This window comes from Calidris pugnax, unplaced genomic scaffold (assembly GCF_001431845.1).
Source record: "Calidris pugnax isolate Ruff unplaced genomic scaffold, ASM143184v1 scaffold16, whole genome shotgun sequence".
NCBI lineage: Eukaryota > Metazoa > Chordata > Aves > Charadriiformes > Scolopacidae > Calidris > Calidris pugnax.
Genome location: NW_015090847.1, coordinates 2,447,527 through 2,463,191, shown reverse-complemented (window position 1 = coordinate 2,463,191; position 15,665 = coordinate 2,447,527). Strand labels below are relative to the sequence as shown.

General features: G+C 45.4%; 1 protein-coding gene across 14 annotated transcripts in view; it reads left to right on the top strand.

Annotated features, from left to right (window-relative positions):
- The window catches only part of ADGRL3 (adhesion G protein-coupled receptor L3), a 591,492-nt gene that overhangs the window by 293,301 nt on the left and 282,526 nt on the right, over positions 1–15,665 (top strand). The gene's annotated exons all lie outside the window — the stretch shown is intronic.

The following is a 15,665-nucleotide window of genomic DNA, read 5'->3' as shown; positions in this document are numbered from 1 at the left end:
TGCTTCCCAGCCTGTACGGTCTTAGTTTATGCTGCCTCGTCCTTTCTTGACAATGCTGTCAGACTCGAGCAGAGGAGTAAATTCTGAAAGCAGCAGCACCCTGGAATTGCCCTGGGTACCCCAGTAAATCAGGGCTTGTCAGCCCGAGCATCTCAGCTGATTGCAGCTGCCATGGTAACAGATGAGGAGGAGGAGGCAGTAGTTTCTGAAGGTAATTAGGTTCCAAGCAGCGGAAGGCTCTGTAGATCAAAAATAATGCTTTAGGCTTCCCCGGGTACCAGTTGGTAGCCATGGCCAGCTATAAAACACGCCAGTTAAAATAAATAAATAAATAGAGGGTTGTGTGGTGCTGCGGCGTCTGATTTTCGGCTGCTGTTAGCGTGCAACTCCAACGCGCTGTCATCTGAGAAAGTCCAGGCTTGAGCTGAGGGAGCAGTGTGGGCCCAGCAGCCCCCATGGCCAAAGGCAAAGGCCTCCCTGGAGCGCGGGGGTTGGAGGAGGCTGGAGGAATTCATCCTTGCTGTTTTCCGGTGTGTGTGAGTGATTTTGTTTTGTTTCGTTTCATTCCACCTTAAACTTGACAAAGAGAAGACATGGGATATTCTCTTGGATAAATCATGTCTCGAAACGGCCTCAGAAGCGCTGAACACATGATGTGCTGAAAACCATGAGGGGAAAAAATCCAGGTTTATTACTCCATCCATTACTTGACTGGTGTGAGAGTCGCTGGCTCCAGCCCGTCCCAGGGAAAGGACTGGCCAGCCCTTGGCAGCCTGCCTCACCTGGCTTTTGCCAGTGGGAGAAGAGCTATGTCAAACACGCTCCTGTCATCTGGGGTTTTTCTGAACATTTGAGGCTTGTTGAGAGCAGCAGCTACTGATTTGTAGCCGGGGAGGGAGGGTTGAGCAAAGATGGAGACGTTGCTGGCAGCAGTGGCCGTTGGTGGAAGCGTGTGCTGCATTTATTACCACGTTGCAGGAGGTGGGTGCAAGCACATGGAATCACAGAATCACAGAATCTTCATGGCTGGAAGGGACCTTTGAGATCATTGAGTCCAACCACCAAAAAAACTACCCAAAATTAAAAAAAAAAAAAAACAAAAAAAACAAACCCCCACCCCCAGCCACAAACAGACACAACCCAACAATCTCAGGCACTAGAGCATGCCCTGAAGTGCCACCTCTACACCTTTCTTAAATCCCTCCAGGGATGATGACTCCACCACCTCCCCAGGCAGGCCCTTCCAGTGCCCGACCACCCTCTCAGCAAAGTCATTCTTCCTCACATCTAACCTAAACCTCCCCTGCCCCAACTTCAGACCATTTCCTCTGCTCCTGGCATTATTCCCTTGGGAGAAGAGGCCAACCCCCACCTCTCTACACCCTCCTTTCAGGGAGTTGTAGAGGGCAAGGAGGTCTCCCCTCAGCCTCCTCTTCTCCAAACTCAACATGCCCAGTTCCCTCAGCCTCTCCTCATAGGACTTGTTCTCCAGACCCCTCCCCAGCTTGGTGGCTCTCCTCTGGACACGCTCCAGCACCTCAATGTCCTTCCTGTAGTGAGGGGCCCAGAACTGAACCCAGCCCTCGAGGTGAGGCCTCACCAGTGCCCAGTACATAGAAAACCTGCAATGAGGGAAGATGCAGCTGTTGGCCCTTGAGTACTGTTCTCTGCTTCTGCTGACACAAATTTTGTCCCATGAGAAAGCATTATCTGAAGTGCCTTAGGAGCAGGGTTTAAAGCCAGGCATCTGCATGCTGCCCCTGCCACCCCCTGCCCATTGCTTAAATGGCTGGAGCGATGAACATCAAAGATGCTACTGCTTGGTCTTCGTCCTGACTGTGGAGCCTAAATGTGACAGCCTTACAGGGCCATCACAGGGCTTGGTCTCCATGGGTTTGGTCATTTTGTCAAGAGGCTTAAATTGATTTAGAGCATTGCAAGATAGTGTATAAGGTTTATTCAGGCTAAATGGACTCAGACTATCTTAAGACAACAAAGAAATAATTTGGTTTGAGTGCATGAGACACATGCATTCTCCTCTCCTTAGTCTTCTGGCTAGAAGTAATGGCTAAAGGACTGTGAGGTAAGATGACTTTGAAGTAATGCATCTGTATCCGTTTCTTTTGCTTTTTTTCTTTATTCTTGTACAAAAGAGCTGATTTAGTCTGCGCCTGAGGTCAAAATTGGGTTTATACACAGGGGGTTGTCTGTTCTCCAGGATATTTCAAAGCTTTCATTCAGGGCGTTTTGGGCTGCATGATTTGTGGAATCTTTGGGGCTTGAACTCCATATTCTCTTCCAAGCTGTGGGAGACCAGCGCTGGCTTGTACCACATCCTCTGTGTGTGTGTGTGTGTGTGTGTTTGTGTGTTCCTGGCATTTCTGCACTTCTCTGCGGGGCTGCAGACACTCTCTGCAGCCCGCTCTCACCTTCACAGGCTTGCAGCTTGACATCCACGGCGCAGCTTCGCCTTCTGAGGGACCAAATGCAAACGGGCAAGAGATGGGCATTAGCTGCAAATCAGTCACTTGCCAGTGTCAGAAATAGGGACTGACGCTGGCAGCGTTCCCGCATCGCCACTTTCGACGCGGTCCTTAAATTTAAGTGCGTGAGTTTTGTTAGTGGGATGAACTGAATTTTATTTCGGCCTCTGTGGGGAAAAGAGGGAATGAATGGCTTTTTATCGGAAGTAGTGACCCAAGAAAAGGTTTTGCTGACATTATGCTTCAGATAAGGTTTTAATATATCAGTGAGCAGAGCGCAGGAGAGACGCTGGGCTGCATCTGTGATATAAAGGAGGGGCAGGATATGGAATTTATGATTAGAGCCATCTTCTATGCATTATGCATAAGATAATACGTTGGTGTCAGTTATATATGGTGGAAGCCTTAATTCAGCTGGAGTCCTGCTGACATCAAAAACTTGGAGATAGGTAGTAGTTTATGGGCAGCGGTAGAGCCTCGGGGCTGAGTTACGGCCCCGTCCCGAGAGCTGCGGTTGGCAGCAGGCAGTACATCACCTGCCTGTGCCCAGGGTAGGGCTGGTGACAAAGGAGGAAAAAACTTTATTGAGGAATGGGAGATGGAGCAGCAGCGGGCAAGAGAACCACAGAAAACTGTAAAGCTAAAGCAAGGGAAGAAGGGAGGGTTTGGAGGAGAACAGATGCCAGAAGGGGAATAGGGTTTCCCCATGGTCTGCCCCATCCTGGGGCAGGACACGACATCCCTTAGTGGGCAGTGTCTCTGCCACCTCTGTGCCTTTTTTTGTCTTGATCCCTCATATTTAGAGATGAGCTTTCACCCCAATGCCCAAGGTTTTTAATATTTCTTCCAGATTTTCTTTGTTGCCATTAATTGCAATCGCTGCATGTTATTGCTGTTTATAGAAATAGTCAAATCCTTTCTGAATCTCATCAAGTCCCTGGTCATGACGACTTCCAGGAGCTCTAAGCCAGCAGGATAATAGCTTATTGTGTGAAAAAGCGATTGCTTTTTTTCAGGTTTTAATTTCATTGCTGTGCCTCCTCAGACTCCTCGTATTGCTTCGAACTTACCTGCTCTCCAAGGGAGCAAGTTACAGTCTTTCAAATATTTCTCCTTACGGGACTAGTTCTGGGCCTTTGTTAGGAGTGTGTGAAGGTGCTCCTTGTTTTTTCTTGAGTACCCTTTAACACCCATTACCAGGTTGGAGGCACGATGAGCTGTACAGCATTCCAGTTCAGACTGCACCATATACCTATATAAAGGCAAGATGGGTTTTTTTAATTATTATTTGCACTTTTTAACCCCCTTGTGAAAATTACTCAAATGCTGAAGTTTTTCTTGATTTTAAACAATATCAAAAGGACAGAGGAGGGGGAAAATAATTGTTTGTGATAAATTTGAGAGTTTGAGGCCATTTCTCTTTGGAAACCCTGCTTCCTCTCTTCCTTTCCCCAAGTGGCTTTTGAATTACACCGAATGTCCCATTTGACTCAAGAGTATTACAAACTACACAGATATAATTGCATCCTTCCCCAAAACGCCGGTTCTGTTTCTGAGAAATTATTAGCTCTTTTGGTCACTTGGAACAGATAGTTCCTCTTAAATGATTACAGTAGTTCCCAGCTAGCACTGGTGGAAAGTAAAGTTTGGTCCTTGATGCCATATTTGTTAACTCCAGTGGAGTAAAATATAAACCCAATCATTAGGTTGGAGGGAAAAGGGTTAGTTCTGGGAAAAGCTTGTTGCAGGTGTCCAGGGTCTTAATCCTGCGTGTCAGAGCACTGTGCTCTCCTCAGAGATGTTGGTGCACTGAAGAGCTGCTAAAGTTGGTACCTTGAGTGATTTTCCCCTGGGTGACAGAGAATTGCACGTCTGAAGACAGTTGAGTAGTCTTCGGTGTTGATATCTGGGGGAGCAGGGAAGACATCTCCGGGATCCATCTAAAATCTGCCCGTGTCAGAAGTGCTCCTTGGCACTCTTTTGAATTACTGGCGAGGTTGCCAACAGCTGAACACGGGCATCTAATATCTGAGACACCTTAAAAAAACCCAAAGCCCTTAGCTATACACACGCACAAAGAATCTAGGTCACCTTCCACGCGGTGGATTAGGCCGAGCTCTGGAAAACCAATTTCAGTTGATTAGCTGCACTTGTAGCTGGATGTAAAGAGTTAAAGCCAGGTTCCAAACCACGCACTCTAATGTCTGGTGTGTTGGACTGGGATCCAGAAAACATTTTGGTGCTTGTGCAATGCTGTGCATGTGGTAGGAGCTGCTTCTGAAGCCGGCACGGAGGTAGAAGCGTTCCAGGGAATCTCTGCAGACTTCATTTCTGTGGCCTGGATTGCATCCAAGCAGCAAAAGCACCCGGTAGATCATCTCTCCCAAGTTGCTGGAAGCCAAGGGGATCTCAGCGGCCACTTTGCTGCAAACCCCACGCATGAGTGGGGTGGGCAAGGCAAGGGTGGATTGCATCCTGGTCCCCACTGCCCCCGTTTCCAGTGGCTGCAGTTGTCTAATCCCAGAGGTGCCTGAAGTGAAACTGAAGTTGTAAACACGTGTCAATTATTTAAAAAACCAGAAATACTCTTCGTAGAGTGAAGGGAGAGGAACGAGATGGAGATTTTCTTTTATAGTGCTTAAAAGACACCTTGTTGCATCCAGCTTACAGATTCAGGCCAATTGACACAGCATCCACCAGAGGAGGTTCTTCTCAGGAGACTTTGGGGGGGAGTGTAAGTGTCCCATAACTAAAGTGTCCTTCAGGAACACCCATCTGTTTGTGCTAGTATTGACAATAGGTCCTGTATGTCTTGACAGCCTTTCTCTGTAGCTGAAATTTTCAGGGTTTAAAACACTTAAAAGCACTCATTGCAGCCAGGAGCCTGACTCCCCATGAATTGGCACAAGTCCTGGGTTCCCAATGTCCAGAAATTTCTCTTGGAAATGGAAGTTCACTCTTAAGTGGCTCTAGTGCCTTTTAATATTTTGCTCATGATCTAATTTGGATCTTAAGTATACCAATTTGGAAACAGCCTGCCTGACATCAAGCTCGGAGTTTTTAGACTCGTACGGTTTAATAAGATTAACTTGCTGCAGTTCTGATACAGTCTTCAGCGAAAGCTTATTCAAATTAAGAATCAATCAGAGGGGAAGTAGCCTCAAGCATAAAGTGGGAGTGAGGTGGTGCCAAAAAGCTGGGGCTCCGAGAGGCTCTATTCTCTCACCCTTTAGTGAGAGCAGAAACCTTTAGCTGCCAAATTAATGCACTAAGGGTAAAAAAAAAAAAAAACATAATTAAGAGATGAAAAACAAATATCCCCTTTTTCGGCTGTATTCTCTGGAGATATACACATATATGAACACATAGAAACAAATACATAGTTCAAAAACTTTCATTTTTGAGAATCTAGATTATGTATTAAAATATGTGGTTTCTTACGTGTCTGCTTGAATTATCAAGAATAATTCACAAAGTTGACCGTGGCTACTATAAAATGCATGAATAAATAAGTGAGTTTGAGGAGTACTCCTGCCAAATCTGTGTTTTGGGGCTCTTCCGCATCAAACAATTAATTCATGTTTTTTAATCATGTTAGTTTCTTCCCGTGTTTCCTTGCATTTCAGCAGCTGAGCATCTCCACCATTAATTCGATTTCGTCAGTGTTGGTATGGGAAATCCTGATTGTGTAAGCTCTTTTGACCCAATGTTACATCTTAATCCCCTTCCTCCCGGGGTGACACCCTCAAGTTTGGCAAGTAGCATGCCATTTTCAAATGTGTAGCGTATTAATAACATGTATAAGGAATCGGGGCCCTTCTGGTTCTGATTTGAATGCTGAACATGTCGGGCATTTTTTCTTCTTCCACGAAGAAGAAAATCCTCAGCAGAGTTTCCATGCATAATTTCATTCCACTGTTTCAGCAAGAATAAGGCAGCTGTGAAAGAGGAATGTGAAATCAAGAGCCCATCACTTCTTGAATATCACAAATTGTGTTCAGGGTGTTACAGGAAGGAGAGAAGCTGTAGGGCTGATAGGGCTTTGGTCACAGTCCAGTGTTGCTCAGCTGGAAGAGGAACAAAGCCACGGTAAAAAGGGGTAAAAAGGTAATTTTGGAATCCCTGAGCTGTGACAGAGACCATTGTCAGCCGGTTACCCAGACCTGGCCCGGGAGAGGGCTTAACTAGAACATAAATGCTACCAAAATGTTTGACCACAAAGGAAAATGAAAGATTTCGAGAGACTGAGATGTGCAGGGCTACGTCCTTGGTAATGGTGACACCTGTGTGCCTGTCCTGTCGCCCACCACAGTTAAAAATATACCGAAAAGTGAGATGGTCTTCTGCTGAAGCTGGTTGCCGTATGATTTCACTGAATTTCACTGAATTTTTAGAGTTGGAAGGGACCATAGAGATCATCTAGTCCAACTCCCCTGCTGAAGCAGATGATGCGGCCTGGGTGTCTCTGTACGGATAACGCTATTGAAGTAATGGTTAATTTGCTTGCAGAGCCAAGAGAGTCCAGCGTAGGGCAACTAAGGGATTGGAGCACCTCCCTGATGAGGAGAGGCTCAAAGAGCTGGGGCTCTTCAGCCTGGAGAAGAGAAGACTGAGGGGAGACCTTTTATCTATGTTTACAAGTATCTAAAGGGTGGGTTGAAGGAGGATGGAGCCGGACTCTTTCCAGTGGTTCCCAGTGACAGGACGAGGGGCAACGGGCACAAGCTGGACCATGGGAAGTTCCACTCCAATCTGAGGAAGAACTTCTTTGGGGTGAGGGTGGCAGAGCCCTGGCAGAGGCTGCCCAGGGAGGGTGTGGAGTCCCCTTCTCTGGAGATCTTCAAGCCCCACCTGGATGCTCCTGAGTGATGTGCTCTGGGCAGCCCTGCTTTGGCAGGGGAGTTGGACTGGATGGTCTCTAGAGGTCCCTTCCAACTCTGACAATTCCATGATTCTGTAAATTTTCTTTCTGTGTGTTGGCAGAAGTGTACAACATCTAGTTTGGTTACATTAAGTGTTTCTTCTACACTTCTTTTCTTCTTCCAGATGGCTATTGCCAAAATAGACTGTACACAGTATGATGGTTTAAATATATGCATTTATTTAATGTGCAACATTTGGCGTGTTTGTATATACATCTAGGTTGACTGCATATACGTAGAGAGGGATGTACACATGAGAAGGTACAGCAAAGTGCACAAAAAGATAGCAAATGACAGCTTTTTTTTTTTTTTTTTTCAAGAGGCAACTTCACAATTCTTCCCTTTCACATACACAAAGAACGGAACTGATTTAAGGTCAAGAAGCAGCTCACTGTCCCTTCAGAGAATTAAAACCAGTGTCAACATCTGGAAGACCCCAAAGGTGCTGCAGCATACTAGCAATTGCTAATTGGGTTTGTAATCTATCTACTAGTTGGTCATTTGTTTTTCTTTGAAGCTGCAAAGCGAGCAAGAAAGTTGTACTGCCCTGAGTGTCTGTTAAGCCTGTGTTGCTCCACGACACAATGCAGCTGAAAAACGTCTGTCTTGATCCCCCAAACAGGTATCATGACTTTCAGCTCCACACCTTGAAACGTTTATGATGGTTCATCAATGAGCTCACACTGTGACCATACATCCCACTTCTGCCCGTGGTGTGTAGGACCATGGTAGGCATATATGGTCTAAGGGAGCCGGCTCCACATGCCCAAGAATTTAGCCTTTAACTTACAACAGCTTGAATGTTTCCATCTTATCCAAGCTTTAGCTTTATTATCGTCTTCTTATCTCATAATTAGGCAGTGGAGAAAACTGTAACTCTTGCTTTAATACTTTCTATTTTCTCCTGGCTTTTCATCTGCTGGATCCGTTTGCTCCCAAGTGATCACTCCCTTTTCTCTCTGAGAAACCTGTGCTCTTGTTGCTTATTTCTAAGTGATCCTTAGAACTATATTTTATGTGGTTGCAGGGACTTTTATCAGACTATGTGGAAGTCCAGGTCCTGACCTGCTGTAGGTGAGCTGCACGTTGGGGGCTGCAGCGGGGGCACCCTGCTTTGCAGGTGCTGAGAATGGGCCATGTTCAACACATCCTTTGTGTGGCTGCACAGCAGTGAAGGTCAGCAGATGCCTTCTGAGGGACAGCACCACCAGGGAGGACAGGTTTTTATTTTCAATTACTCCCTACGCCCAGCATTACAAGAGGAAGAGGGTTGGGTGGGCTACATCTGCTTTCATGCTGGACACTGGTCCCGCAGCCTGTATCCTGGTGGGGCATGTTCACCTAACTGGAAAGGAGAGATATTTGAGGTTGCACGGTCAGATGGTGTGGAATTCACTTAATATTTTACAGGGCGATTGTTCTGGGGCTGTAGGGATGTTCTGAGTCCCTTTGGACTTCTCAGCTCCTAATGAGGTGGGGCCCCTGACTTTTGCTGGTCTGCAAACACGTGGTAGCAGATAAATCCCTGTTTGTTTTCCTGGTCTTAGGATTTGCCTTGAGATGGTGAAAACCCCGAGTGTGCTCAGTGATGTTTCTAACAGTGTTTTGGAGCATCAAGAGCCTGACTCTGGAGGGTCTGGGGTAATTCAAAGCACTGTTGTGCGTTACGGGCTCCGTTCAACCGGGAACATCTCCCGGTTGAGTCACGTTGGGCATCCTTGTGAGGAAATGTCTGCAGGATCCAGCCCGTGGCTTTCCAAGGTGCCTTGCTGTGCCTCTCAGGAGGCCACAGAGGGGACAGAGAAGGGAGAGGAACGTGCTGTGGGCGATAAGGAGAATGAGGAACATTTTAGAGTGAAGACTTAATTCAAGGAATTGGCTTTTTTCATCATGTGGTAAACTCATTAGTCATGTACGGCGAGGAAGTTGATTTATGGCTGTTAACTATATTGAATTGATGAACGTAGCTTCTTGAAATTTAGTAGCCAAAATTAAGGCCTCTCCAGGCATTAATAGATTAGACCGCTTAAAACAATTTAATTATTTATCCTGTGCAAATGGGATAGGATATTTCTAGAGTGATGCCTGTATTGCTTTAGCCATATTTTAGTATACATGTGATTAAAGCTCTGGGTGTAATTCCTACCAATTGACTAATGGCCCAGAGTGGTGGAGGATGGGAAGGACCTTGGCTGAGGCTTGAGAATTTTTAATTTGGGGGGACTTTGGAGAAGAAAAGCATACAAAACCAAGTATCTAAGTCTGGTTTGAGCTAATTCTCTCTTCCTCTGCTTCCCATAAACTCTGTCAGCATCTGTTTGTAAAAGAGTTAAGGGAGCAGAAAGGGAAGCTATTAATAGCACAGTATGTCTGCATTAAAACAGTATTATGCATATATATACTGCTATTTTTATTGCTGTAGTATGCAGATTGAGTGATGTCCCATCATAGGCTCTGCGTATACATAATTCCCCACCTGGAGACCATAAAACATCAGTGTGTTCTTTGTGAGCAATCATGTCACGCAGTCGTATCATCTCCAAAGGAAATGACTGTGCTGTATGTGGCTCGTCCTTAAGTGCTATCCTACCCAGAAAGAGAAGGAAATAATTAAGATGACATAAATTATGTAAAACAGACTTGAATAAAGAGTGACAGAAGGGCTGGCTTTGACATCTGGATGTTAAATGAAATTTGTTTCTGTTGTTATAGATGCATAGGCTGTTTTTAAATGTATAATTTATTTAGATTTATTTAAGGGGTAGAAGAGAGAAACAAATCCCTGATGCGGAGAATTGAAATAATGAGTTGTTATACACACATAAATAGTCATTACAAAATATTTTATTGGTCTATTTTTGCTGTATTTGTAAGGGCATTTTAAGACTCCTTGAGTCTGCATTTTACATGCAAATACACGCTGCATTTTACCCAGCAATCCTTATTGCGTGCCTAATTGAGTTAATGGCAGAAAGACGCAAATACTCCTGACTACTCAAGCTTGGCTCTGGGGAAAGAATGAATTTTTCATCTCTTGGAAAAGAGAGTTTATCCTGAACGGCTGTATCTCAGGGTGTGTGTTATTACTCATACCTTTAAGGAGGCCAAAGCTGTAGGTAGGGGAAGACTTTCTATTCTAGGCCGCCAGAGCTTTAGCTATGAAGTTGAAACACCTACAAAGAAGTACTTAAGTTACATTATAATGGGGGTGGGTGAGGTGAGGAGAACAGTGGGGGAAAGGGCCATTTCAAAAAAAAAAAAAAAGACTTCAAATTGTGGGCTGGGGTAGAATTGATCCTCTGGTTAAGGTCGTATAGTGCTTTGTCAATGTGTCCAGCAACGCTGCCAACAAAGGATTTATATAGGATCATAGAATCGTTCAGGTTGGAAGAGACCCTTGGGATCATCGAGTCCAACCATCTCCCCTACTCTACAAAGTCCTCCCCTACACCATATCCCTCAGTACCCCATCTAAACGTCCCTTAAACACATCCAGGGACGGTGACTCAACCACCTCCCTGGGCACCCTGTTCCAATGAAATTCCAATTTCTCTCTGTGTAAAATTCCTTCCTAATGTTCAGTCTAAACCTCCCCTGTTGGAGCTTGAAGCCGTTCCCTCTCGTTCTGTCACTAATTACCGGTGAGAAGAGACCAGCACCAACCTCTCTACAGTGTCCTTTCAAGTCCTTTCATATAGTGAGGGGAGGGATGATTTCTTCTGTGTCTGCTAGACCAAGTCATGTCAGAACTCATCAACTATTTGCTCCTGACTTTTCCACCTACACTGTATGCAAATATATGGTATCACTATAAATTTTAATCTTTGTTAAGAAATTATTTTCAAAATTCAGAATACTCAGCAGCCCCTACTGACGTTATGGGGATTAAACCAGAGCAGTGCTTAGGACACGAGTAGTCCTGATGCAGGCATTTGTGGTAAAATTTGCCTTCAAATTTGCCTTCAGGGCGAATTCTTGCCTCCTCTCCCCTCTGATCCTCGCTGTCACTGACTTAGTAGGTTTCACCAGATATAATATTACGAATGTAGTTCTCGATTTTCTTTTTTTTTTGGTGTCCTAATATTGTGTTAGAGCTCTTGGGCACCCTTGGGGCAAGTGGCAGAGGTTTCTGTTCTCTTAACCAGCTGCCATGCCAGTGCTGTGCTTTTGCTCTTCTTAGTGCAAACACCTTCTGGGGTTTTTAAGGCTTATATATCAGTTCGACGTGGAGAGATCTCTTTTTTTTTGTGTGTGCTTGTCTGTGGCATTTACTTTCTGCAAGTTGTTTGGAATGAATTGATGTCACTGATCCTTCTGCTTCTGCTGATCCCTTTTGTTGCAGATATATTTGATGCCTTTGATAGATGCTGGCAGCAGGATTGTCTGATAATCTGTATCTCTGGATGATTTCTTAATTGCCTCTATGACACCGGCTGTAATATGGTCAGGAATTTGTCACTTTGGTCCGGAAAATCATAAAATGTGTGGTTTGCTCACAGGTATTTTGTGGCACTTACAGAGAACTCAATAACTGACCGTCGTTCTTTCCTACTTTTTGTGTATTATCCCAAAGTTGCCTCCAAAGTTGCTCTTACACTGGTTTGCAGCTCGGTAAGCACACAAACAGAAATGCTGAGCGTGGTGGTGTCATCGTAAGCTCTGATCCCTTCTCCAGTGGATTCACCCTGTTGGCAAGTTCAACAGAGGAAAGAGGGCACTTCCCCACACCCTCCATTCCTCATCTCCATTGCACCCAGAACCATGCAATGTGTGGATAAGTCCCTTACTCTGTTTCCTAAAATGGAAAACATACATCACTTCCCCACACCCTCCATTCCTCATCTCCGTTGCACCCAGAACCATGCAATGTGTGGATCATTGGGATAAGTCCCTTACTCTGTTGTCCTAAAATGGAAAACATACACGTATTCAGGTGAAGAATTAAGTTGCAATAATAGTATTTGATTGTTGTGTACCTCTGTTGCCTTTATTGGTGACAGACAAATGAGAATTTCAGCGGGGCAGTGGGAACCGAGTTATATGATCTGGCATTTTTTGGGTTTCTACAACTTTGTCTCATGTGCTTTCTCAGAAACAACCTGAAGAAAACAGGCTTTCCCTCGGTTGAGGTGTGCAGTAGATTCTGTTTTCTGAAAAAAAGATGCTGTTCAAAAAGTCCTTCCTGTGATGAAAACGTTGATAACCTGTTTGTGTGTCTAAATCTGTATCTAGATACTGAAATGTGAATACAGCATGAGAATTATTCTTTAATCGTTTGCCCATCTATGTTATTCTTTGATGAAAACTGGTCTTTCCCCTTGTCAAGAAAGAAATGGCCCCTTGAGATGGCAGAGATTCCCTGCGGGCATTGCCCACAGGGCTCGAGGGATGACTGTGTTTCTAGTCATGAAGTGCAGAGACTGTTAGCTGAGATTTTATCCACCAGTGCCCTTTATCCGTAAGTATATTCGTGCATTTGGGAGAAGCATGAATCCTTCTCATGCTGGAGATGATGACTTTGTCCGAGGTGATCACATCAGTGGCATTGCCAGCAGCTACTCACAAGTGGCCTGGTGCAAGGGGAACCACTCCCAGATCCTTGGCTGGACCTTCTGGCTGCATAGAATCACAGAATGGTTAGAGATGGAAGGGACCTTAAAGATCACCCAGTTCCAACCCCCCTGCCCTCCCACCTCCCACCAGACCAGGTTGCTCCAAGCCCCATCCAGCCTGGCCTTGAACCCCTCCAGGGATGGGGCAGCCACAGCTTCTCTGGGCAACCTCTTCTAGTGTCTCACCACCCTCACAGCAAAGAATTTCTTTCTCAAATCTGATCTAAATCTCCCCTCTTCCAATTTAAAACCATTACCCCTTGTCCTGTCACTGCACTCCCTGACAAAGAGTCCCTCCCCAGCTCTCCTGTAGTCCCTTCAGATATTGGAAGGGGCTCTAAGGTCTCCCTGGAGCCTTCTCTTCTCCAGGCTGAACAATCCCAGCTCCCTCAGCCTGTCCTCATAGGAGAGGTGCTCCATCCCTCTGATCATCTTCGTGGCCCTCCTCTGGACCCGTTCCAACAGGTCCATGTCCTTTCTGTGTTGAGGACTCCAAAGCTGGACACAGAGCTCCAGGTGGGGTCTCACAAGTGCAGAGCAGAGGGGCAGAATCACCTCCCGAGACCTGCTGGCCACACTTCTCCTGATGCAGCCCAGGATACAGTTGGCTTTCTGGGCTGCCAGCGCGCACTGCTGGCTCATGTTGAGCTTCTGATCCACCAACACCCCCAAGTCCTTCTCCTCACGGCTGTTCTCAATCCATTCTCTGCCCAACCTGTATTTGTGCCTGGGGTTGCCACGTCCCAGGTGCAGGACCTTGCACTTTGCATGGTTGAACTTCATGTGATTTGCACAAGCCCACCTCTCAAGCCTGTCTTGGTCCCTCTGGATGGCATCCCTTGCATCAAGGCAGCAAGAGAGTTTTGGCATCTTCACAAGGGGGAGGGTTACTGAGACCAAGTTGGACAGTAAGCTAGGTGTGACAGCAGTCTGCCACATCTTATATGCAGTTGTAATTTGTCCCTTTTCTTTGTAATTTAAAGCCACCATTTTTTTGACCTCATGAAATGGCAAGTATTGAATAAAGTAAGGACGGAGCAATTCCTCCTTTGCAAGCCATTTTAATGTGTTCTTTGGATCAATAGAAAGAATGAAACGCTTGTCAGTGCAGAAATTCTGGGAAGAATGTGTCGGGGAGACTGGCACTATGGATATTAGAGGAATACATTTGTCTCTTGGATCTCCAGAAGCTGAAAGATGCTGTGATTCAACTAACAGAATAAACGTGTCCTGGCGGGTCCCATTCAGATTACTGAAGGTGCCTTTTGTGTGTGGAATCAACATTTAGTTGAGTGTTGTGGGCAGAGAGAAGTCCCCTGGATAAGCTGTTTGCAACTACTGCTGCCAACAACCTTTCATTTCTGTTCAGTTTTCCACGTACAGGTTGCTTGATGTGGAAATAGATGCTATATATTAATTTTGGTGTCAATTTATATGGCACAGGTTACTTGTGAACAGCAAGTGAAATTCTATTTCTGAGATATTAGAAAACTTGGTGTTTGTGACATTCTTGTGTATTAAAATACATGGTTACATCAATAGATGCCAAAAAACCACACTGGATGATCCGTGAATCTCACTTGGTATACTTTCCACCACCATTAACAAGGTAGCGGGGAAGAGTGGTGGTGTCTCTATTAGCAGAGTCTTAATTTTAATTAAAAGCTGCATTTCTGTTATTGTTTAATAAAGATCTTTCTGCTCAGAAAGGTTTGCATCTGTATCAGGTAGCTCTTTCGCTTGACAAATACTTTTGCCTCTTGGAGAAGTTTTGATTGAAAAAAAAGCCTGCAAGGCATTGTCAGCACCTTTGAGGGAGATGTGCATGAAAGCCTGGTGAATGACTGGATCATCTTGTGGATGGTTTAGTTTTATTGGTTTGGGGTTTTCTGTGGCCTTTTTTTGGAGGGGGGAGCTGGGGGGGGTGGTTGCTGGTGGTACCTGCTACGTGCTGCGTGGTAGCAAACTGCATTTAGAGAATGATGAGAGAGCAAGGCATGCTGGAGGAAGACAAATTTGATCAGTATTAAATGATAGCAGAGATGGAAGGCTGTGTAATGGTTAAGGGGGGATTCCTAGGAAAGTATTTTGGAAAGGAGCCTGGAGAGAGAATCTGAGGAAGAAGAGGGGGAAATCTCTTTCCTTCGGTGAGCAGAAGTGCTCACTGCTGTGGATGCAAACCTTGATGTGGATCGTCAGGCATCGCAGTGATACTCCAGGTCCTCTGGGGCATGGAAGAAAACAGAGGCCATCCCTTACTTCCATCTCATCCCAAATTAGATTATGCCCGTGGGGGAGATGTAATTTAATTACCTCCTAGAACCTTAGCCTCGCAGAGGCACTGGAGTGGCTTCCCAAGCCATCCCTATGACTTCACCGTGCATTTGTTATCCTGGCCCGCTGTCCTGTCACACCTCCCACTTACTTTCCAGTTGATAAGAGCCTCTGCCTTTCCATTTGGTCGATTAAATGCTGTAAATTGTGCGATGAGAAGGCAAAGCATTAAATTTGGTGAACGCGCCTGCGTGTCTTATCATGGAGCCGCTTCCATGTTGTTAACAGTGTTTGATTCATACCCAAGGAAAATTGATGACCTGAATCCTCCTCACATAAGAGCTTCATTGTTAACATCTCCTGTTCTCAGTCAC